The sequence below is a fragment of the Tetrao urogallus genome, assembly GCF_951394365.1.
Source record: "Tetrao urogallus genome assembly, chromosome: 6".
NCBI lineage: Eukaryota > Metazoa > Chordata > Aves > Galliformes > Phasianidae > Tetrao > Tetrao urogallus.
In genome coordinates this window covers 40,661,772-40,687,517 of record NC_136819.1, presented here as the reverse complement: position 1 = coordinate 40,687,517, position 25,746 = coordinate 40,661,772, and the positions used below count along the sequence as shown (strand labels likewise).

The window sequence follows — 25,746 nt, the reverse complement described above, 5'->3', positions numbered from 1 at the left end:
AAGTAGCATTGCCACATTCTTGTAACTTGCTTTTTTTTTCGTTGTTGTTTCTTAAAAACTTTTTTTTAGCAAAATGTTTATTATTTCTTTTTTAATATAATTGTTTTACAACAAAGGGCGATACAGGGAGGCAACAACACATACATCCACACCACATAACATGAAAAGAAAAAAATCTTGCACCTTAACAAATTCAAACTTTTTTTTTCCTGCTGTTTTTGGTTGTAATTTTTTTTTTTTTTTATCTTATGTAAAGTTGTTAGCATATTACACTTGAAAAATCCTGTACATTTTATAGAATTTACTTCTGCTTGTTTGCATATCTCTATATATAATGCTTTTTGAAAAGCAAAGTTTGTTGCTCTTTTTGCCTTTTTGGTCAATTTGATATATATTTTTTTAAACATTTTCTTTTTTTCTATAATTTTTGTGTGTGTGTGTTTTAAGGAATGGATGACTGCACATAAAATTTTAACAATGTTAAAGAAAGGGGAAGTGGAGGGGAATTATGGGAAGAAAAAATGCCTAGGGTGGATGGAGTGGGACTGTAAAAATCTATGAGTGTACTACACAGGAGATGAAGATGATGGGAGTGAATGTGTAAGTCAGTTGCCATGTCCATGTAAGGGCGGTACGGAGTGATCTAGCAGCATTAGAGCTTCTGGCTGTAAGGAAGGGATGGGCAATATACAAAAACAAATGAGCATATTCATGCCCATCAACAAAAAGAAAGAACAGAACTCTAACATTGACAATCTCACAAACCCTAAGCTGCAACTTCTTCAACATGCAAGTTACAAAAAATTAATAATTATAGTATTAATATTTACATTTTCATCAAGTGTTCTCAAATTATAAAAACAGTTTAAACTTTTTCCTACTAAAAATAGCAGTAAAAATACATAAACTAATAATAATAATAATAATAATAATAATAACCAGAGAATAAAACAAAAAAAAACAGGAAACAAGTATTATGCATTGGAATTGGAACAACTTCATCTGTAGCTACTCACAGCTTCTTTCTTTTTTAAGAATCACATCTCTGAAGTCCATCAGATTGATATGAGTACTCTCAGTAATATGAGACAGTCATTTCTTGAGCACATCAAATCACTGTTTCAAATGTAATGACTGTGTTGGCACACCCTTTCCCCACTCTCAACTTAACTTTTGCATTCAGATTCTCTGGAGAATCTCGAAAATACAGCTGTGGGATTCTGACAGTGAAGTAGTTCCATATTTAAAGAGGGAATTAAAGGGAGAAATTGCAGAAAACAATTCATAACTCTTTTGTTTTTGTTTTTCATTATTAGATTAGAACAAACCAAACCTAAGATAGAAATTCAAACATTGAAAAGAAATACATCAAAATATAACTATGTATTTAGTATAGAGATATACTAAAAAAAAAAGCAAAAATGAAAAAGCACTTTGTTCCCAGTAAGAAGGGAGATAAGAATGATTGTGGGGGTTTAAAATTTTATTTTTAAAGAAAAAAATATTCCACACACTTTCAAAGATGAATGAACCAGATGCACACATTGAAAAGGAACAGACAAAGCAGTCTAGGGGCACTTTCATCATTTGGACATTTATTTTTCCTTAAGAATTTGATTTCTTACCCTTCCCTCCCTCTCTCATTTAAATTTGTTTTCAATTGTTGGCCAAAACCCCACTACCCTCCAATGTTGCTTTTTTTTTTAATACATCTTTTATTTTTCATCACTTCTTTTTAAAATAAACATGGAAAAAAAAAAAAAAAAAAGGACGTGCAGTCTGGATGTACGTCATAAATAGACACAGAAAAAGATAGAAGAAATTGGCTGAGATCGACAAATGGGTTATATAATAGCTTAATTTTACTGTAGGATGTTAATAATAATGCATGCTTAAAGTAAGTTGCATTTAGGGAAAGTAGAAAAACAACAGCAAGCAAGGAGTGGGGTGGGTGAAGGAGGGAGGTTGGTGGGTGGGGGGGGGAGGATAATTCCATGTTTCTCCAGAAAGGGCAAAGCACATTCCAGCGGGTTCTCTGCATTTCTGGGTGATGTCAGAATGGGACAAGGGTCTTAAGCTATACTGGGACATACATTTTATCCTATGATATTATATTTCTATAAAATACTAGAACACATAAGAACTCCAGACTCCAGACTCCAGTATTATTTTGGACCTTACTGTCTAGTGTATTTCCAAAATGAGCTATTTTTTCTCCTGGAGTGGGGCCATGGGGCTTATTATTCTAAATTCTAATCAATGTGAGTAAAGGGAGAAGAATTCATTCTTATATATAGACACTATTGTGCTGGAAAAGGTGATTGCTGCAGTGAATATTTGTTGACAGTGGTGAGCAGTTATTCAGACATGCTGTCTGTGGCCAGTGCTGGGAGCCCACTGCTGCTAATAGGATATCAGAATCTAGGTCAACTGAGCCACTTACTGAGTTAAGTATCAGCTTGGTATGAACTGTCTGAAGGAACAAATTTGTCATTGGTGTAAATGACAACTCGAAATTGCAAACAATACAGTTAGTAATATTTGGTACTAAGTCTATATGATTTTGGGTGGACAAACATTCCAAAGTTACCATTAAGACTGAGTGATCAGTTGCTGCCGTGATACAAAAGGATTTACAGTTCAAGAAGATATTGCTACCCAGTCCTATCTAACTCGTATTTGAACTCATTGTCCTAGATGGGTCCTCGGGTTCCTTTCAGTTTCCCCATCTGATGTCCATATTTACTTTGTACAAAAATCACTGCTGTGACAGCAGAGTCCTTCTAAAAAGGAACTCATGGTCCTAGGAAAACAGTCTGTTTTTCTTGATGTTTTAGGAAAAGCCAAACATTTGGACCCGGTTCATGCTGAATCTCTCCAGGAGATGGGAAAAATGGGCTGAAAGCTCTGTACATACTCTTGGTTTCCACCAGGAATACCCATGTAATCACTCCATTATCAATCTTAAAGGTCATGATACCACTGGTCAGTGGAAGTGGGAGGCTATCTTGAGCTTGAAATATCTGGAAAGAATGGGGTAATCTACTGTGTAAATATGGTCAGTGGTACTTTTCTATAAACACAGTAGTAACAAACAGGTAGGATGTTTCAGTATCTATTAACATGAGGGGCAATAGTACCTCTAAAGCAGATGAGAGATCAGTATTAATTTGGAGGAAAATGTAATAAATATAAATAACAAAAAAAATAAATAGTCCAGTTACTGAAAAGTGTCTAGTTCTGAGAGGAATTGTATAAGAATACCTTTAATTCCTACTTCGGAAGTGCTGAGGTTGTGCTGAATGCCAGCACAGCTGGAATGTACTATGCCTATTCTGGAAGACTGCACTGGAACTATCTACTGCATCCTCTGGTAATCATGTTAAGAAGGGAAGGAGTTCAACCAAAGAAGAGAAGACCTGGTCAAGGTAGTCTCAGGGACAGAACACATGGGTTATATGAAGCAAAACATTGGACTACATAGGATACTTTTGTGGATTCATTTGTGCATCAGAAAAGACTGGCTACACAGACCTCAGTGGGGATTTTTATTCGGTCAGATTTCGAAGTTAGTGTCCCTGGACACCACTTCCTACCAGGATTCTCAGCCATCTGGTTTAATTGTACTTAGGAAGTTTCACAAAGGGCATTTCAGCTTTGAATTTTAATCAGAAATTTGTCATGACTTGCAGCTGGATTTTCAGAACAGTGAAATATCCCCCTTCAACATGTTAGAACTGAATGCCTTCTCTTTGATGCAAAACAGACTGTAAGGCATGGGGTATAGTTGCCAACTGTGCAGACTATGTCAGGCCACTTAAGTAAATATTTATGCCCTATCTGACGATAAATGCCTAACTCATTGCATGAGAGACTGAAAAAGCTTTCTACTGCCTAAAAGATCAAAAGAAGTAAAGAACCACAATTGGAGCCAGAGACATTAAAAGAGATGACAAAATTTTGAAAAGGAAATCTTTTGTGTCTAACAAACATTAAGAAGATTTGAACAGTGTTAAGCAATTTTTTCCCACTTGGTCAATACATAAACTCTTGAACAGAAACATGGTGTTTTGGAAAATGTGGGTCCAGCATTTACTGCTGAACATAGAAAACTTCTCAAGTCCTTTGATTACTCCAGCTCATAATAGCCAAAAGTAGATGTTCCAATTTGAAAATTGAGTTCCAAATGTTCCCACATGAAGCCACACAATAATAATAATGAGCCAGACAATACTTTATTACTTAACATCTAGCAAATTATTCCTCAGAAAAAAAGTTTTAAATGTATAACTAATGCAGCCTTTTGTATTTTCAGACTTTCAAGAGTTACTGGCCTCTTATAAGGATTGAGTCAAGACAGTAGAATTTTTCAAATGTAAAATTCCACGTTCAAAAAAAGGAGGTATTTTTGCAACAAGTCCCTTGTTCAGCAGATTTAATTACACAATTAAGTTTTCTCACATTTTGTTATCAAGCTTCATTTTCAAGAGCTACTGGTGAAGGTAATGAATACTACCCTGTGTGTTGCACATCAAGACTATAAATATAAATTAGGATCTTGGGCTGCATTACTGTCTCTGAGTTCAGGCTAACCTCTGAGACTGCCCCTATCCTCAGGCTCCGTCCATCTGATGGTTCATCCATTACCTGACACACTGAACATCACATTGTCTGTGTTCAGTGCACTGCAACACAACTCTATCAATATATTTTGTTACTAACAAACACCAGTACCAGGTGATTCTTACCTAGTTGTCCAGCAGCATTGTCAATGCCTAGGATTCTCTACTGGCCTATGTGCACAGAATAATATAATCAAAAGTTCCTCCTTATTTGAGATATTTTTCCTTCTGTATTTTTCTATGCAAAAATTGCAAACCTAGGATGAGGAGCATGCATTTCACTGCAGTGCAACCAGGTCTTCCAAACTGCTGCTACTTTCTGTATCAGGCAGCACCCTCTTGGGGTCAATAAGAGCCATACACTTGGGCATGGATACTAATGACATACTTTTAAGTAGCTGATATTGTGAAAATATCAGTGAAAAGAAACACATAGAGAAGTTTCTCTGAACTGTAAACTTCATTTTTTCTCTAAAATTTTTACCTATAAAATAGCAAAAAGATCATTGTTAGCTATGCATCTCCTTTTAACTTCAGGATATGTTGGCAGCATTTTCTCCTCTGTCTAGAATATAGCAAGAATATATGTTAAACGAACAGGTAAGAGGAAAAAAAGCCCAGCAAAAATCTGAAGTTCAGGCATATGTCTGCACACCAAGGAAGAGAAGAATCTTCCCAATTTTCGATTATTTCTGCATAAACAAAACACACCGCCTGGTTAAGAACAAGCTATCGTGATTTAAAAAAATTAGTCAATTTGTTGTACCATTTCCCTTTCACCAGCCATTTGTACTAGCAAAAACCTCCCTCACTCTAAGCCTATGGCTGTAGATCAAGCTACAAAAATAAGAAAGGTAATGTGATAAGAGAAAATCTACATAGGCACCACTGACAAAGTGCCACACACCATCCTATTTGGTTTTGTGTGTAGGTATTAATAATTAATGGGGCTTCTTAGCAACAAGGAGCTGGAAATAAATATGAAAACACAGGTATCAGAAGCTAAGGAAATCAGAGGGCTAAACTGCCACAGCTTTTTGAGGCAAAGAATTTTTCAGGTATTTACTGTAAGCTTATTATCTTTCCACACTCTGAACCAAAGAGTGTTTTGATGCTTCCAGAACTAAGAAAGTCATCCAGTATCACTGGCCTGAATGCATTCTTCCTGTGCAACAACCTTCCTGTTGCACCTTCCTCAACCTTCTCCTCTCTTTCTCCTCCAATCCTATGCCTTCTTCTCCACTCACAAGTGTCTGAGTGCTTTTCTGAAAGACTGAAGATTAACATTTGTAATCAGCCCAGCTACACTTTTTTATGTAAGCTATACTAATTTACTTCTGAAAGTTAGTCATGAGGGAAGAAGTCTTTCTAAATCCTAAGGGATTTTACAACCACAAACCAGATCCTCATACTAACAAATTCAGTAGCAGAACTCTGTCCAATAATCTGAGAGCAGGAATAGTTCACTGTCTACTGCTGAAATCCATGTAGCAAATGTTTCCTGTGTATTTATAGCATCCTAAAATGATCATATGTTTTTGCTTACCTACAGACAGAAAGCAGCACAGGAATCTCAGTGTCTCTTGCTTTCTTCAGTGTATACAACTGCAAAGCATCAGCTGAAAATGCATGTCATCAGTTTGCTAGAATGCTAGTGAATATTGCACAACCACCAAACTCTTTCCTTATAATTATAACCCAAGAAATTTTGAACTGTCATACAATTTAATACCATCATTTGGAACTGTATGGAAACTGTTGAGTCCCAGCCAGAGCCACTGATTGAGCACCTGGGGAAAAAGTAAGCCCTGGGAACAGAGGTGAAAGCAATTCATTCATTTGGGTGACTGGTAGGGCTGGAGCCTGGCTGCACCTCTCTTAGACCTCTTTTAAGGATCTGGGGAAGGATCTCTTTTTGGAGGTCCCTCTTTGGTGAAGTTTTCCCTTGTGAACCTAGAATCTTCTGATATGGATGAGCAATCATCTTCACTTCCATTATAGCGCTTTTCTACTTTACAGGTCATTCTGTCATCACACTTCTGTTGTAATGCCTTTTCCATCAAGTTGATCTAATTGCTGCAGTATCCAGACTGCTTCCTGTATCCAGGAAAAAAATCAACACAACTCTCAAGTATGCTACTTAAGGGATTGCTGGCTACATTTGTATATAAAATTTATGTCTTAGAATACTTACAGAAGATATGAATAGATTTTAGAACTCAGGAAGTACTTAGGCTTGGGTCTGGTCTGAAAGCCTAAATCCTTAAAGAGACTAGAAGTGTGAAGTATGTGGGGATATACCATACTGAAATATTTGATGCAAACAGTACATACTTAGCTAGAATAAAATTATTTTCTTATGTGTAGCTAATTTGTAACCATATAAAGACCTATATACTTCATGAATGCTATTTAGTAGCTAATCTTACTGTTGACTCAACATTATTCTCTGTGTGTGTTGAATATGCAAGTTTAACAATATTATTTATTCCTACTACCCTCTCCATTTATGCACAATTACTCATAAATGTACTTCAGCATTTTGGTTCCTTAACAGGAAGTCAATTCATGAACAGGAACCATCTTCAGTGCATATTTTTACTCACTTGTATGTTGTTCATCCCTCTGTTAGCATATGCATGTTATATTTTCAATTTCTATAGTTTATCCAGCCATAAGTGACTCAGTGACTCCCTTGCTTTGTGTGAAGAATATCAGAAATGTAGAAGATACGCTGTTAGAAGTCTCTCTTAAAAGACAGTTTCTCTTACAATTTAAGCTCTTGCAATGCTGAAGTACTGATCCTACTTCTGCCCTCAAGATCTCCTCTTTTAATATTTTAATATTCCTTGGTCTTCTTACAGGCATAAATCAATATGAAGAACATCCTGCATTTGCAGTTTGTTTGCAGAGATAGCTACTGTGTTTTTGTCTTGGAGTTGGTTTTTTTTGTTTGTTTGTTTTTTTGTGGCAAGACCAGAGAAAAATCTTGTCCACTTCTTGGATGGCTGAATAATTCAGGATCATCTCAGATATTATTATCCTCTTTCGCAAAGCAGGCTCATTTTATTCCTGAGAATACATGAGAAATGGTTACTACAGACTTTTAAAAAGTACCTTCAACAATATATACTCTGGACTAACGAAATGTGCATTGTAAGTTGTAAAAGAAAATGGGGACGTAATGAATGAGGATAAGTTCAGCTATCAGAAATGGTAACAAATTCCATCTAAAGACAAAACACTATTTCCTTGGAAATCATGTAGAAAAACTGGTAACTCAGAGACTTAAAAGCACTTTTTACCAGGGATGGGTCCAGAGGTACAGCCTGGTCATAAAGTTATTGTGCTTTGGGTTTTGGATGTCAAAGTATGTTCTTTCTGTTTTGGTTTATCTTGGAGTAATGTTATTTCCATATCAAAAGTGAAAAAAACCAAGCCCCAAATTGTATTTTTGTGCTAAATGCTATCAGGGAATTGACTAGGCTGGACAAAATCCTGAAGAATGCTGAGAAAAATGGTTAACTAAGTGCCAGCTTCTGCAATTGCAATGCATTAGAGAAGAGGTATTAAAAAATTTTGACCTGCTGTTCTGGAGTCATTGGGACTCCGGTATCGAGGATAAGTCCTTCAGTCTCCTCCTCAGCCAAGTACAGGTCAAAATGTTCCTCATAATCAATAAAAGAATTGTCTCACAGTCACGCTGAAAAGTCTGAACTGAATTTCCCATTATCAGTAAAATGAAGTGATACCGGGTACGCTGCGCTTCAATTTAAAACCTTGTTACCTGTGAAGGAAAAGTGTTACCTTACTATTGCTCTGAGACTGTTACTGATGAGAAGATCACTACCAACCAGACTGCTTAAAGGATCTAACAAATACCACTGGAAAGTGGTAGAAAATCTAGGTTTTATGATTTAATAGATCATATCTAGATTTAATCTAGAATTTATGATATTAAATAGAAATTATTAAAGCCACAACTCTTCCTCCAAGAAACTAAAGAAGGGAATGTCAACATTCTGAGCAGTATGTTAGGTGGTGTTCTTTCACATCAGTTCATAGAATGTGAGATGCTCTTTCCTTTTGATTGTACTAAAATCACCAAAATCCCCTTGAGACCTCAAGTAGGAGTATTTGGAGACAGAATGGCTATGACTAATAATCCGTGCTTTGAAGTCAATTTCACCAGGCAGTACTTATCGTTGCATCAAAATACAATGGTGCTAACTAATGTATGAACTATCTAGCTCTGAAACACTGCAGGGGTTGTAATGCAGCTTTCAACATGTGAGCTAGTTCTGTCTATCATTTGGAAAAGACAACAGGGGATACTACTGTGATCCAGGCATTTTGGGATGGAATTTTGGCAGGATTTTTTGTTTGTTTTTACGGGTAAGTTTAGTACTAGCTGGGAAGTGCAGGAGCATAAAGAGAGAGAGTTGTTTTTGCAGATTTCTTTTTGAAAATTCAGGATTACAGTGGTGAAAGACTGCTGCAGGCAAGTTTGAATCCTCTTTTTCTACACAGTGAATGACTGGAATAAACTCTACAGTGATTCACAAGCCAAAGCTTTAAGCTGTTTATCAGAGATTGCATTATAGGAAGAAAGTGTCTGGGAAGCGTGTTTGCTTTGTTTGCACAACAGATTGGATTAGAAGAGAAATATGTCATTGCAAAAGTTAACCTTATTTAATGTTGATGATAATGATCGTACTTGGGCTCACTTCAGAAGGACATTAAAGATAGCATGTACGTGAATAAAGCGGAGGAGCTGGACACCAGAGACACTAAGGTAAAAATCCAGAATGTCTGACTTCTGCTGCTGATTAATTCTACTCACCAGTAAGCTAGGTGGGTTGACATCCTCTCTCCCTTATCTGTACACCTTGATAAGGTAAAATATATCCCACTCTCACAAGTGTTTATTCGTTCTCTTTCTAACTAGAAATAATTTGGCTTTTTTTAATGAAGCAGCTAATATTCCTAGGCTGTTGCTGGTCAGATTGCTCTTGAATCACTATTTAAAGGAATATATAGTTATACACTTGATTGTATTCACCATGTGGCTGCTCATTGCATTGCCTGAAATATTTCAATTTTAAAGTTATTGTTAGGAAATTAGCTAAAAGAAGAGTTTGCATAGCTATTAACCGTCATGTCTCAGCTTCACAATTCTGTAATTCACAGGGGCATAACAATCATGAATACCTGTGAAATGAAAGTTAACTGCAAGCCAAGTCTAATAGGATGGAATGTTAATTAATAGAAGCTAAAAAAACCCTTATCATATTCAGCTTTCCTCTGCTATGAAATAAGATATTTTACTGTCAGATTTTAATAGGAAAGTCTATTACTTTCTCATAGACTCTAATTTCCTTTATCTGTATGAGCTACAAAATTTTCTCATGAAGAACTTTTTTTGCTGATGAATTTGTAAGTCTTATTCATGTTCTTACTGCAAGTGATGGTCTTCAGCACAATGAGAACAGAGATAGAATGGAAAATATTATGTTAAAAGAACAAACACTTTATTTGGGTAATTCTGCTATTGGCAAAACCTACAAATTTAAACTTTCTGAATGAATTAAAAAGCTATTTAAGTTCTAACCACAATGCCTTGAGGTTTACTGGCATATTGTGGTAGTAGCACTGTTTTGAAGTTAGAAGAAAAGTTTCACAGTTCACTCACTATAAACATTTGGGCCTTCTTGGCTCCCTCTTTGCCTTCTGAAAAAGGGTGCTAAACATGGACAGGCATATGGACCAACAGTATTCTGAAGGAGAGCTGACAATCTTACCAGTCATTCCCACTGCCTAAACAATGCATATTGTGCTTTAATTGTAAGTGTAAGGGCTTATTTCTATTACCTTCCACTGTACTGAGTTATTCATCAAAATTGAAGCATGTCAGAAGCCAAATACTCAAGTACTTGATTTCAACATGTTAAACAGATGTTTAAGCATGCAGAAGACACTTTCCTCAATATTTAATTTTTTCAGGTGCCTCATTCCTGAACCTGGGAATGCCCCATGTTTTGATAATTTTGTCTTTGGCTTTTTATTGGCTAATTATTCCATGCAAGAAACTGCGAGCTTCCATTGGCACACTGCAACCCCATCCTAATTTCATATTATTAACTTATTTAAATTTCATGTAATTTAGTAGTGGTAACATCAGCAGAAAAATAGGGGAAAAGGGAACTAATGGGCAATTGAAATATATAACTACAAAGAAAGGGAAGAATTCAGAATAAATGTACTAGGCTTTGGAGTAAGATGAAAGCTGCATATGCTCTGTCGTCATAGGAAGGGAGTCAGTACACAGGGTTAACTGGAGAAGAACTTATTTCTGCTCTTTGACAGATTTACCTTTCCCTTAAAAAAAAAAAAAAAAAAAAAAAAAAAAAGCACTTTGAAAACTCTGCCATGGGGTTCCATGCTTATTATATCTCAGTGGAAGCATTTTCAACTTTAAAGCTGGAAATAGATCAAATATTTTTTAAGATACTCTTCACACCAACTCTCTGCCAACTCAGTTTGGGATCTGAGCATTACGTTCAGGTCTCCCATCATCATCACTCATAACTAAAGTCTGTAGGTCAAAGTGTGCCCTTAACAGCCTCAGAGCTACCCTATTGCCTTCAATAGTTTTAAAGAAATATCACTAACTAAACTTCCAAACTGGATGTGTATAAATTATTCCACCAATGAAGTGAGAAACAGACTGGAACCTAGCCTCACTCCTAGTGCCTCATGGGCTCTGCAGGGACCAGAAGGATAAAAAACCACTAAAGCCAGTGGACCAGACTCTAAAAGCAAACATAAATGTCAGTGAAAGAGAGAAAAGACTTTAATTGTTTGCTTATCTACAGCACTCAGGTATAGCCACAAGTGAGATAGCTCCTTTTCATTACAAAAATCCATATTTGTTAAAATAATAATTTTTTTTTTCAGAAATATTTCCTCCTGTTTTGCAAACACAATCTTTCTTTTAAGCTCAGTAATAAACTTCCATCCTCTGTTACACATCCTACAAATCCTCCATGCATCTGTCAAACTTTATGTATCTCCCAACTAAAGTTTGTTAGTGAATCACCAAAGAAAGCACCTTTCTAAACTCTCTGATTTCAGTAACTATAAAGCGGTACAATAGTATTCATCTTCCTTAATAAAAGTCTATTTTGATTTTGTAAATCAATTCAGTACAATGCAAAATATATTCAGTCTGAGATAAACTGTGCAACTGTACTAACAGTACATTTCTGGTTGAACACAATACCAGCCATTCTGGATGAAGTGTTCTGTCAGATCTGACTGAGACAATCTGAAACATTATCAAGTGCAGAAATGAAAAGGGAAGTTGCAGTGGCTTACTTCAAAGACAGTGCATACTTCCTAAAAAAGCAGGCTTCATCTCTGCTCTCTTTCAAAACATTAATAAGTAGAATATAGATGCGCCAACCGGGCTTAAAAAAAGTAAATGAAAGTCAGATGCTGCCTGGTCTCAGAAAATCAACAGGCATGTCCTATGTATTAAAACCATGTAAAATGACATAGAGCATTGCAATAAAGTACAGTAAAAATGTGGATGATACGCACCTCATAAGAACAAACTGAAATAGTCAGCAATTGAACTTTGAAAATGCTTTGGCTAAAGCCTTTCTTGTATGTCACACTGTATAGAAATAGTTTATTTTCATACTGTGATTTGAATCTGGATAATCCTATATAGTGATTTCTTTTTTTCCCCCACAAATACCTATAGCAACTTAGCTAAATACTATCTACTTTCATTAATCCCTGTGAAAATGGAATGGGCTCAGTGTTTCACAACATCAGGCTGCCAGATTTTCCAGCCATGTAGCTAATGTAATTAGTGATTATACATGCATGTGCATACATACAGGAATTTACACACAATTTTTTTTACCACAAAAATATCTAATTTGCATCCAGATTCCAAACTGCTATGGAGAGAGCCAAATGCTGACTACTTTGTTTTCCACAACAAAATCAACATGACTTTCCTAATCACTCTGGACAAAATGCCTGGACAAGTTTTTTAAAGAAGTAAGGAATGCATTGAAAAAGTTCTGCTCTTGGTGTTTTACACTTATTATCTAACTTAATCTCTCTGGAATTCTTTGTGCAGACAGAATTTTTTCGATGCATGAAGTGAATTTCACAATTCATTTCTTCTGATCTGATATTCAGGTCTGGTGAACTAACCTACATTTGAAACTTAAGGGACTCACCTGCTACAGTTTTACTCTGATAACAGTGCTACTATGCATTATTGCTAACTTCCATTGGCATTAAAGTAGCAAGTGTATAATTTCTTAGAGTAGGCTCACAGACCTGAAATATGACATACAGTCCATCTCCTAGGGACCAATACAGAATATTACCAGCATCTGCATTGGAAGCTATTTGCTAGAAATATCTGAAATCTGTCACCATATTCTGAAACTGGAGAATGATTCCTTTTATATCTATGCTTACATACATATAATTGTATGTATATAGTTGTGTGTAAATATATACTTATGTATATGCATACATACACATGTATATTTCCCATAATTCTTATTTCTAGCCTCTTTCCCAGAACTCCAGTCAGAGATGTAGAGCTCAGATTTCTTGAATTTTATAAAAGGAAACTGAATTTGTCATCCTTTAATCCTCTATTGCAGAGAATCTCTTTCCTTCAAGCCAGACTCTTAATTTTCAGAACTCACGCTGTATAAGCAAAGGCTTCACTGTAATGGAGCAGAGAGATAACAGTGCCTCTTTACATGGCTTTGTCACTGCTACCCCTGAAATGATGTGTATACAGCTCTAAGCATTTCATTACTGGGAAAGAGCAACACAAGACAAAACAAAAGAGAAAACTGATAAAGAAGTGCTGTTCAACAAGGAACAATGATCACTGCTCTAAGCTCATGTCTGAAATCTTTAACTTCACTGTAGCTAGCTCATTTGTCTTATTCTGCATTTGCTTAAATCTCTTTTGTATAAGAAAATTAATGTAATGTGACATACCACAGTAAAAGCTGTCATTGCCCTAACATGACTGGATCCCCTGAAAAATGACCTCCTGGAGTGTGTATCTGACAGAAAGTTTAAGAAATCTGTAGGATCAAACTGCAATCTTTGTTTAAAAGTGAAGGAGAGAGTAACTGAGGTTTGAATGCAAAAGAAGAATTAAGATTCCAAGGTCTTATTTCAAGTCCTGTCATTCATACAGTCCTTACGGGCTTGGTCCACAAAAGGATTAAATATCTCTTGTCAGCATATAAATCTAAAACTTAGACCTCTGAAGCAAGGGCTCAGCTGCACTAATATCCACAAAGTTCTTCTCAGATGCTGGATAAAACATGGCAATAAAGCTACAAGATTGGATATCCAACATGCAGTCATTTCTGGGATCCAGCTGCTGAAATATTTCTTAAATGTGTAAATGGCATCAGAAATCAAATCACCAAAAATACAAGAAAGAAAATTGCTCTTATAGGAATTTTAAGGCAAAAGCAATAGGTATCAATACCCACTGATACTCCATCATAAACTGGGGCCTTCACAAAATGTGTTTTTAAAAGATGTATAGATGCCTGTTGCCTCATTTGATTCTCAGCTCCTTTAATTAATGAGTATGGAAGCTAAAAAAAATTTTATATAGAAAAACAAAACTGCTCAAGTTGCATAGGACACTGTAAACATTTCTGTGTAAAGACAGTTTTCTCACACCAGGACCTCCAAGCCGGGTAGCTCATAAGAATTTCTTGTACTATCTGAACTGGCAGCTCGTGTTTAGATAACTACACCTACGAGACAGGCCAACAGAAAACTTGCAAATTGCCATGAGGAAGGAAAGGTCAACTTAGAGGAAGAGGAAAAAATCCCCAGAAGAATAAATGAAGTACAGACGACCGAGACTCATTTTTCCTAAGCTAACACTTTGTCATAGAAAGCACTACCTGAATCCACATTTTTCAGTAGATAAGTGTTTAAATACCTCGAAAAAATGCAGGAAAACAAGCTATCTTTCCGTGTTTCCTCACTCGTCAGGTATGGAAGAAACATTACTATGAACAAGTGAGCTAGACACACAAATGACTGTTTTAATCTTTAAACAATCCTGCTATTAGAATAGAGGTGCTCCTGGCACAACATTTGCAGTTTGTTTCACCAGCTGCTTCTAAAAATATCGTCTTATTGAAGGAGACTTTTTTTTTTTTCATTTTTTGAATTTCCTTTCCAAGGGAAAAATGATAGATATAAAAAACAACATATGCTGGAAAGATCACACAGCTTCAGGGATGGACTTTTACCATTGCTATTCAAAATATGACAAGCTATGAATGAAACAGCCGAAGATGCTAAAATATACTGGCCCGTGTTCTTTGATAAATTTAATCAAAGGCTTTATTCTTCTAAAACAATTGGTAGAGAACAAATGACAGATGTTTCCTATGGGGAAAAGCATGTTTTAATATTCTAGAGAACCTAACAGGGGAGAAAGGAAGTTAAAAAACTGAAAAGAATTTGTAAAATACATCCAAAGTTAATCAGCAGTGAAGGTTATTTGTCATATTTTAGACAAGAAAAAAAAAGACAAGTGTACTGAAATCCCCACACAATCTGTATGACTACAAAACTCAAGACGTATTTATAAGATATTGGATTCTAGTGGACACTCAGCAGTAAAGGGACTGTATCCTGATACATGCAGATGTATTCATGTCGTGACAAAGATCCATGAAAGACAGGCATTAAAGATTTGGAAATCTACATTGTAGTTACTGAGTTAGAAACAAAAATAACCTTGCATTGTTTCCACTTAGTTATGGGTAGTTAATTTACTATACTCTGTTGATTTTCCAGTTCACTCACAGTTCTGAAAATCATAGAAAGAAAGTGTTGTACAGTAAAATACATATATACATATATCTTTTGTGAATTGTTTTGAGATAAAAAGACAACAAAGTTTCTTTTGAGTGAGATACTTTGTTGGAATATGATTTTACTCTTTAAAAATAGATTTCAAATTTTAAAATTTTAATTAATTAATTTTAATAAATTTTTCATTTTAGAAGTCATAACATTTTCCTCATTTGAATTCAGAGGAAACTAGATGGTGGTTGCACAGTACTTTGCCAGCATCAAATCTTCATGATTTCCCCCAAAAAAAGGATTAGGGAAATGCTTCTGGTCTCTGTATTCCATTTGGGTTTACATGATATGTTTAAACACAGAAGGGTTTCAGGAAAACCCAAAAACCTCTCTGTTATCAGAAGCCAAAGCTCAAAAGTCATTAATGATTTCATGCTCAGAGCTCACTCACTCTACTGCTGTGTTGCACAGATTATGGTGTTTTGTTCATGGGAAGACGACCCAGCAAAGCCCATCCCTCAGCTGCTGGAATAAGAATAAACCTGGTAATATGCCCAATGCACTGTAAAAAAAAGGACTTCTTTTTTCTTTTGATACCTACCTGAACTAGTTACTGAGCTATTTTTCGCTCTTTTTCTGAGTCAGATGTAAAATTTAGGAAGCCCTTAAGATTTTAGTATTGAAAATCAGTAGTCACTAAAACTGGTATCTAAAATTACTCATGCTCATTTCAATACCAGAAGAGAAAGCAATATTGACATCCGTTAGGAAGCACATGCATACAACAAAAAAATATTAAGATCAAAATTGCTTTGCATATCTTTTCTCTGGCAAAAACAGAACCATTTTAAATGCTTCACCTTTTAAATGCTTCTGTCATTCATTCTTTTCATATTGACACAGACTGAAACTAGTGAAGGCATAAAAATTTTGGAATTTTCTTGTTGCTCAAAAAGAAGCCAATTTTGAGATTTTGTATGCGTGGCTGTACAGCAGTTGTAGTTCCTACTGAATGCCAAAAGAGGAGCTGATGATCCTTAGAACACCACCTCAGGGAACCAAATAATTTCAGCTTTCCTGAGACTCAGCAGAAGCCCAAAAATGAATCCTTCTGTACAAAGCATTTATAAGCTTTTAGTAACATATTTATTAATGCAATTAAAAATGTAGATTAAAATATTTTGTCAAATTAGTGGACATTTGAGACAAGAAATCAAGTCAGACTGACCTTTTTTTTCTTCTTTGCTTCAGTCCCTGGTTTCAAAACAGGCATAGCCTTTGTCTTCTACTCCTTACATGAGATTTAAGTATTAACACTTTGCATCACTCAAGAACTGGGACTCTCAACTGTTTACAGATGAGATAAAGCACTTATTTCTAGCTCTTGTGATTAATAATTTGGAAGTGAAACAGAGAGGCAGAATGAAGACAAGGTAATAAGCCTTTTGATCTAATTATAAGCTTGTGATCTACTTGGATTAAAAATGGGAATAGAGTAGGTTTTCCTGCTGTGCTGAGATATCCAGCTCTTACTGTTCATATGAACATCAGTACTTCTGGGATTGTAATGCAAAAGGCACCTTCAGGTCTAGGCATGATGACCAGAAGAAATACACAATAAAAACCTTAAGGAGCAAAACTGTACTTCTGCCTATAGTATCAGTAAATGCTCAGTATGTTTTCTCTTTAACAGAATGCTTCCCTAATCTCCTAAAATATTCACAAATATTACTGATCTTCCAGAAACCAGATAGCTCCTTCTGGTCTAAAGCTAATGAATCAGTTGCTATGGACATCTAAGGGTCTAATATACACACATTTGCCTTTGAGGCAAAATCTCTCCCTGAGTCACGTACTACCTTTTCTCTTTCACTGAATTTGTCGTTGCCTATTTTTTCTTTCTTTCCAATATATTTTATGAAGCTGAAAATCAAAGCTAACAGGGACAAAAAGCAAGTCCCAGCAGGTTGAAAATATCATATCTTAGTATTTTAGACATGTGTCAGCTTGATAACATAGGCACTGCACTAGAAGGACTGCCAGAATGTGACAGTGCACATGGCTTTGAGTTTAAAGAACACGCTTCTAAAAAAGTCTGGAAGGCAGCAAGGGCAAGGTAGCCAGACTGTGGGTTTGATTCTGATCTGCTCCTGATCTTAGGTAGAAAAGCAGAGACACTTACACCAGCTAAATCAGACTGGAGAAAATGTGAAGTTTTTGAAGCAAATTTCTGACTGGGATGCAAATTCAAGTATGGAGGTTCTGATAGAAAAGAGCTGTATACTGTATAGTCTTCTCATGACATTAACTTATGTAGACTGAACATGTTCATTCCAATTGTAATTTCTAGAGGAAAAAGTGATATTTACTGAAAATAATTACTATGTTGATAATCCCTGATGTGGAAATATTTGATTTTTGTATTTCTCACTTGCTTCCCTCTGCACTGAATTTCAGAGAATTCCTGTTATTTTTGTAGGTTTTAATCTATTTTATTAAAATACATAGTAATGTCATTTACCATAGCAACTGAGGATAGTAGTAAAAACCTTAACAGTGACCTTGTTTTCTTGTACAATCTTGCTAGTTTAACATTACAGTATCATTTTTCTGCATTGCATAGCAACCTGCTCCTGGATATCAAAGTAAGTTCATTAAAATATTAATTATCACCATCATTCCCTTCATCTCTACTGCATTTAGCTAAGCAATATTTCATTTACTCTGTCTTGCAGGTAGGCAAATGAGCAACATCAAGGCCAGAGAAGGAACCAACAGCTGAGGGGAGAGGCATGCCAGAGTTGAAGCTTTTTGTCATGGGCTTTAACATCTCAACCCTCAGCCCTCCCCCTTGCACAGTGACAAATGGCACAGAGGATGAAGCCAGCAGCCTGCCCAGAAATAGAAGACAAAATATGAATTATTTCAAAGGCCTCTATAGGCTCTGTATGATAAAAAGAAACACAACAGGACCTGCAGGAGCAACACTTGCACTGGAGGAGCCTGTGGCTCTCTGCAGGCAGTGGAGAGGCTACGTCACGCAAACAGAAGCAGCCCTTCAGAGGGGCACTGCAGCTCACCTACAGCCCAGAGGTCAGCATCCTGATGATGGCAATCCTCATTAACTCACTACAATGCTCGGATGGGAAGGTTGCTCTGACCTTGTGATGCAGGAGGACTAAAAACTCTGATTGTGATGCACCAATAACACCTGCCACTTGAGCTAAACTTAAGTTTCTTTTACCATTGGGATTTAGGAAGCCCAGTTGGGCTGTTCTGGTCTTTCTGACAGAGGGCAGCTTTCCACAGAACCATGAGATTGTGGATTCTATTGTTCATAATTTCATAACTGTTGTTTTTTTCTAAGCAATTTCCAAGAAAATGTTGTAGACTTGGTAGGAATCACAGTTGTAGATCTAAAATATAAATCTAACAAGTTTTAAATGTTGATTCATTTTCACTGTAATTAATATCACTCAATAATGTCTCTCAGATTATGTACAAGTTAAGAAAAGTAAAGAAGCCTAAGAAGATTGGTTTTTACTGATGAAAGAAAAGCTATCTTCTTTATATTCCCATGCAAGTACAGCATGCATATATCTTGGGAAGTTAAAAAAATGATTCCATGTTGGAAAAAAGAACATATCCTATCACCTCCATCTTCTGCTAATTCCATTATTAAATAGATAAGCCTTATATTGTGAGGAATGTTCACAAATTTTGTCATCTCATCCCTGCTGCAGAACGAATGAATTAGTGCAAAATCAAATTAAATTTTAGCTAGGCAGAAGGTACTTGTGAGTATGCTTTTTGCGATGCTCTGCACATCATCTACAAGGGTTCTGGCTGCTTCTTCCCTCACTGAGCTCATGCCCATCCCAATGCTATCTCATGTATCCTAACATTCTAACATGGCTGCAGAAACAGAACTAAGGATACTGGGGAATGCACCACTGCACAAGCCAAATGATGCTTTTTTTCTAAAAAGAGTTCCAAGTCTAAGCAGACACCATAAAACTCAGTTTTTTTTTTATTCTGCCTTACATATTGCCACACATTTATGATGCTCATGGCAGAAGACACACCAGATGTATTTCCAAAATTGTCTTGAGCTTACACATGCTAGCAGCAGCAAGGCAGTTTTTACCAGCATTGGTATGAAGGAGATACCACAGAATTACAAAGGAGAGGCTGAGCCTGTAAAGATACACCAATTTTAGAATCTTAAGTACATCCTACATTTTTGTATCCTAACTACAAGTGAATTACGAATGATGGATTTTAGAAGTACATTCACAGTGATATTCCACTCCCAAGACTGTCTTTTATAAAAAGATCCACAAACTTCTATTTAACATATAGCCTGCACTATGCATAGGGTTTTCTGGCACCTCAAATGCAGATAACAGAAGGTCTTACCCAAAATACCCTGAAAAGCTGGTTATATATAAAAAGCCACTTTAGTCTTTCGCCATTAAACCATTTATAAGGGTGAAATGAACCTTCCAGCTGCAAATTTCAACATTCTTAGGTGAATGAAAGTGAATGAACACCTTGTGATGTCCATTACAACACCTTGAGCCAGTTCTCACAGCCTCATTCAAAGCTTGTGCCCCTTTGTGGACTCCCTGGGAAGACTGGGAGGAAAGGAAGGGAAAGGGAAGAGGGAGAGGAACAACAGAGTGCCAGGGAGTTGAACACCAGCGTACAAACAGAGAACAGAATCACATAACAACACTAGACCAATGGACTTCAAGACACACTGACAAGACAGATGGACACAGACAAGACATAAGATCGTTACTAAGAAATTAAAAAAAAAAAAAAGAGCAAAAAAACCCATAAAATAAAGTAGATATACAACAGTAAGGCTGCAAGAAGCAGCCAGTGGTATTGGCATAACTCTTCCAAAAAGAAGAAATTAGAATATAACTGAAAATGAAAACTAAAACGATATCCCCCTAAATCACACGCTATGGACTTGCTTGGTTAGCCTGAATGCGTAGCTCTGATGAAACACGAGATGGCGTCATCACAGCCCATGCATGGAATAATGAAGGCCATGGTTAGTTTAACCAGCTAAACTACAGCATGCCACAAAAATGGTCTTGCATTGACCCCGAAATAAAAGATACAACAGATATTCTGCATTGCAATAAAATTCTTTTTATGCCATCTGCAGTTTGTAGGGTGTAGGGTTTTTTTTTTTTTGTTTTGTTTTTTTGTTTTTTTTTTTGTTAAAGGAATTTTTCCTGGGAAAATGGGAATAAGGGAATTCTGTCTTTTTTGTCTGGATACTTTTCCTCAGAACTCCATTAAAACAAAAAAGTAGGAAAGGGAAAAGACGGGATAGAGATTTTCAGAAGTTTTTAAAAAGGCAGTGAGAAAAGAACAGAAAGAAAGGAGGGGTAGGAACCTTCATTCTTTTGCACACAACTTTCTCGGGGTATCTAAAAATGTGGATTTCCTAAGGATGGCAAGAAAAGATTTTGTTGCCTTTATTAGTTTGCAGATCTATATCTCTTTCTTGAGATGATCAAATCACTATTTTGTTGGAAGAATTCCGAAAGTATAAATTGAACACTATAGCAATGATTTTAAAAATTAAACAATAGCAGTATGGCACCATTAAGAGCCAAAAAATGGGAAAGAAATACAAAAGAAACTAAAATATCAATCACCAAAAATTCATGCGGCACAAGATGAGGTGAAACGACAGAAAATGTTCTTCAAATATATACAACGTATACATCCATCTATATATACACGGAGTATGTGTGTATATACTGATGGATATACCTGTATAATTTTTTTGTTCTCCCTGCCCCACCCTACCCAAGGCTAATTGGTAGATGAAACTATCAATTAAAAGTAAACAAATAAATAAAAGGAAGAAAGAAAAAGCTCCAACAGAAAAGAAATTTACATGCTTTGTTCATCAGGAAGTAACAGTATCATGCATCTGTCCACGCCAGCGGATGCCAGGGTTAGATGAAGGCATGAATTTCTGTGTAAACATGTGATTGGATGATAGGGGCTACTGCTGATATCGGTCATTTAGTACTATAGTATATACACATATACATATGTATGTATATATACACACACTGTATATAGTACATATACAGATAAAATATCTTCATAGGTAGGGCCTTTGGAGTGTACATAGAAAAAAAAAGACCAATATGCTGAAAACCAAACTCAATTCAAATTCCTAACATAAAGAGAAAATAAAACTTCCTGTAAATCGTCTGCATGATTGATTGGTAAAACTTGTTCTTTTTTTTTTTTTTTTTTTTTTTTTTTTTTTTAATGGCCATAAGAATGTAGCTAGGAAATTCCACCAAACAAGTGTTGCTATTACACACAGGCAAGTACCACAGAGCAAACTTCCTCCTTCAGACTGGTATGGCATTCAGTTGGCATTCAGTCTGGAAGATAAAAAGGCTACTTCTCAGCACACTCTGAGACACGCACCCAATTTTAAAGGGTATTCCTTGCTCACAGTATGAGAAATGAAACAGAGGTTCACGTGCTTCACAGATGGAGAGACTAGGGATAGCTGACCACAGGATTTGGAGACAGTGTTTCTTCAAAGAGAGCAGTGAAAATTCTCAGGATGCTTTAAAAATCTTGAAAAGGATCATGGAGGGCAGGAGTCAAATTAGCACATCTCTTGGCCTCTTCAGCCCAGGTTTCTCCACTTTCAGTATAGTGCTTTGTATACTACATTAGCTTCCTGCAGATTCTTGGAAGAGAGATTCTGCTTGTTTCTGCAAATAAATCTGTGATCCTGGATGCCTGCAGGTACTTGATTCTCCAGCTTATGTAAGTGGAAGCTTGATCATTCTAACCCATAAATCAGAAGCCTGAAGTGGATGGGTGCAGGCCAATAAATTATTGATAGACACTATACCTGAAGGACACACATCTCTTGAGTATAGGCATATGCTATCCAGCACTGTATAACTTCCAGTACAAGGTACTGTACTTTTTGGGCCTCTCTACTGCTGTGTGCAGTATCTCATGGGAAGGGCTTCCTAAACTGCCAGCATTATGATGTATGCAGCCATCTGGGAAACAAAATACACAGAATAAATTGGGAAAATATCTACCTAGGAAATCATCAGGCAGATAGGAAGGAGAAGCTGGCAACAAGATCGGAGAAGAGATGCATCCTGCCCCAAGCCATGTAGCTCGGTTTAAGGGCTACCCTTACAAGGTCTTTTGTTCTCTGACAGCTGCCTAGTGAAGAAACCACTGAAACAGGCCTGTTCAAAAGTCCGAATTCAGTACCCTGGCCTCAGCTTTGAGATATCTGTGGATTTGATTCTCAGGTTTCTGGAATATGCCAGAACAGAGTTCTGTACTCATACCAGAGAAAAGCACCGTGTCAAACATGTTTTGGGACAAATGACACTTCCCACAGAGGAGTACTGATATCCGAAATAAATGTTTCTTCAAGGTAGATGAACAGTTGGGTGCCCCTTGTATCCTTTACAGTAAGTCATCCTGATGGATCTCAAGATTTAAGGATATCTAGTCTTGTCTGCAATAAGATGAATATCACACACTTTTTATCCCTAAAGCTGCAATGACTTCACTATGTAAAAGGCAGAAGATTTTTTGATTCACTGCTATCATTGCCACCACTTAAAATAATTCCTCATGCACACCTGTGCTTAAAGGGGATGCCTGCAAGCTGCCTCAGTCAGGACAAGATTCCTGTTGCCACTCCAGGGCTACAGAAATCCCACCAGAAACCAATTCTGGAAGGAGGGCACAGGCTGTAACCAGCCTGCTACAGTGTCTTGAGGTAGCCAAGGAAATCCAGAGTGGAGTGAAGAAATTACTTCTATCTTCCTTTAAAGAGATGCAAGTATGAAGATGTGTATCATATGTTTATTGTGATTCAGGGCTTGGATTCAACAGACAATCAGAGTTAAGTGGCAGTAAGATCTAGCAAATGATTCTCATAAGATATTTAGCCTCAAAGAGAGCATGTTTTTATCTCTTATGAACTATCTTTGAGTGTGTTGATACCAAAGTCTTCAGATGGGCTCTGTAGGGTGCCATCTCTGATCCAGGACCAAATCCAAAGTAATATATTTAGAACGTTGGATTTTATTCTGACTCATATGAATTCTGAATGCTTTTGATTTGCAGGGCGGCATCTCAGCTGCCCTTGTCTTGGTTATAGCACAGCAGGTTCACAGTGATGTATCTCATATCTCACAGCTGCAGCAGTGAGTTCAGTAACCTTTGCATTACTGGACCGTAGCACTGAGGGTGATGGAAGGCCAACTCCTGGTGTTTGGCAGAAACTCAAGAGCTTTTAAACTACACATTATCAGAGCAACAAAGAAGGGCCTGTGCTGGGTTGAGTCATTTCATTTTCAATTTGCTGCAAAAGCGATCAGGCAAGCCAGAAGGCGGTGTAAAATACACTGACCTGTCAACCGAACAGGAGGAAGCAACTTCAAATGGGCCCAATTAAAAAACCAACAGCAACAGACTCTCACACTAGAAAACACAGGCAAAATGATCTGGCTCTTTTCTTTGCTCATTGTATATACATTTAAGCAGCAGATCTTGGCATATGGCCAGAGTCCTGACTTGGCTGGTGAAGTGGAAAGGCAAATGTTAACTGCTCAGCCAAGTCAGCACCACTGGATTTTTATAAGCTGGCTCAGATTGCTTTAGTGCTCTCCTGTGGCACAGGCTGTGGGAGTGCTTCATTACTGGGTGCACTGCAGGCACTGTTCTGCAATCCCTGCATGCAGTGGGAATGGTGAGAAAAAGGCATTCAAAGAAACCTAAATGAAGAGCACCACAAACCTGTCACTGTTTCTTGTCATCGTGATGGAATTAACTAGATTTACACTTTTAGAGGCAAAAGGCACCTCCATGTCCTTCTGCCTTCTGGCAACTTTTATACCAGTGCCTCTGAGAGCTGGGATCCTCAAAATTTGGAAGTGTAAATCTCATCAGCAAGAACCATCTGGGAGAATGTTTTTTACATGTCATCAGGCTAACTTTTATTCTCAGTGCTAAAGTAATTCCTGAGAAGAAATTCATAACTCAATGGCTGATGAGGACCAAGCATCCAGCGGAAGAGGAATAGGATGTGGCAAAAGAATATGTAATAGCTTAGGAGAGTATCTTCAACTGTGTCAGGAGTCAGGTATTTTTAGTATGAAAAACTTGGCATCCTGAAATTTCATATTAAACATCCTGTTTTATCACATTTCTCCTCCAACTTTGATTTTTCCACTTACTGCATATGCTGAAAATATTATTATTGTCATTTATAGTTATTGAAGTAACTGTGATTTCTGTGTTGAAACATAAGTAACAAAAATATATGATAGGAGTCTGATGAAGAACCCATTTCCTCCTTTAATTGAAATTATTGGAAATCAGAATTAAAAAAGAAAACAAAACAAACAAAAAAACCCCACCTGATATCTTGAAATGTGAAGCATTAATGAAATGAGTCTTACCCACTCATTTGCAAATGACTGTGGTACGTTACTCCTCCTAGCATGGTCCTGTAAAACTCATGACTCACTTTAATGATAATCATTATGCTGGTATTTCACGATCGCCTTTATTTATAATTCTGGTACCAGCACTATGCTTTACAATCCAGTAATATTTGGACTGCTCTTTTGCCAAGTGAGGAGTTAAAAACACAGAGATTTGTGAAAAAAAGGAGATGGATGTAGACTGAAGTATCTGCTATCTAAGTCATCGTGTCACTCCCTTCCCTACTGAGTTTGAAGGCAGCTGCATGGTGGAAGTTTCCAGCTACAAGACATTACCAATCTCAGGTTACTGACAGGACCAAGTTCTACCAAAAAATGCAGGCACAACATGACAAATTGAACAGAAATATGAAAGCTCTAGCCTTGGGTGAATTTTAGTATTATTCCTGTATTAATTAAACGGCTTCAGGAAATTAGGGACAGAACATTTATAATGCATTCTGGGGATTTTTTTAAAGAAAAAAAAAAATCCCAAATAGATAATAAAACAAGCAAAAAACCAAAACAAAACAAACAAAAAAACCCACAAAAACCTAAGCTATTTATATGTTTCACTTTTAAGGACATAAGATTCTACACAAACTCCCTCTTTTTAAAAAATGTACACAGAAATTCAATGATGTCTGTTCTCTATTATAGAATGCTTAACTCATGGCAAGCCTCAAAAAAGACGATTTGAA

General features: G+C 36.6%; 1 protein-coding gene across 8 annotated transcripts in view; it reads right to left on the bottom strand.

Annotated features, from left to right (window-relative positions):
• Positions 1–25,746, bottom strand: part of NRXN3 (neurexin 3) — a gene marked incomplete at both ends in the record, with an annotated part of 895,090 nt that overhangs the window by 8,194 nt on the left and 861,150 nt on the right. The gene's annotated exons all lie outside the window — the stretch shown is intronic.